Source organism: Nannospalax galili, unplaced genomic scaffold, assembly GCF_000622305.1.
Source record: "Nannospalax galili isolate Female #2095 unplaced genomic scaffold, S.galili_v1.0 scaffold346, whole genome shotgun sequence".
Lineage (NCBI taxonomy): Eukaryota > Metazoa > Chordata > Mammalia > Rodentia > Spalacidae > Nannospalax > Nannospalax galili.
Window position 1 is genome coordinate 625127 of NW_008357637.1, and position 753 is coordinate 625879.

Sequence of the window (753 nt, forward strand, 5' to 3'; positions counted from 1 at the left end):
TGTATGTCTATAAAGTCATCGGGTAGATTTCAATGGTAATGTTTATCACCTCTACTAATTAACATGAAGTAAATTTCCATGCTTCCTCCTCAAATATAATACATTTTAAAAATTTTGTTGATTTGTGTGTGTGTGTGTGTGTGTGTATGTGTGTGTGTGTGTATCACACAGAATAGCCCAAACCATCTTACTCAACTATACACCGACTTCCCAGATGGCACCCTCCCATAGCTTCCCTCCCCCCACTAGAGCCCTTAAACTCTGATATCCCTGCAATTGTCTGCTGTGTTGTCGGCACCTCCAGCCATTCCCCACTACTTGTACATTTGGTGAATCTAGTCAGCTTCTCTAGAGGCCTTTGTTTTAGGAGGGTTAGCTGTTCCTCATTTAGCAGCAATCAGATGTCAATATTCCTTTAGATAAAATTGGGGTCTGCTGTTCATTTTCCCAGTTCTATGCTGGGTTACTATCTGGGAGTCCCTTTGGCCACCCTGGTTGACAACTCAAAAGAAGGTATCTCCAATCTGGCATTGTTGCTTGTTGTGTAACCTTTAACTATGCTTATGGACTCTTAAAAAATTATATTGGCCCCTTTAATCTTTGGTTATACTTTCCTTTTTGGTATTTAAGCCCATACAGTTGTCCTAAATAAACCGATTTATTTTTACTCTTAAGGTCATTTGAGGATCTGTTCGTCAGGGGTCACAAGGGCTTGGGAGGAGCCCCTGGCTCCTTTCTTTTACCAGTTCTGCC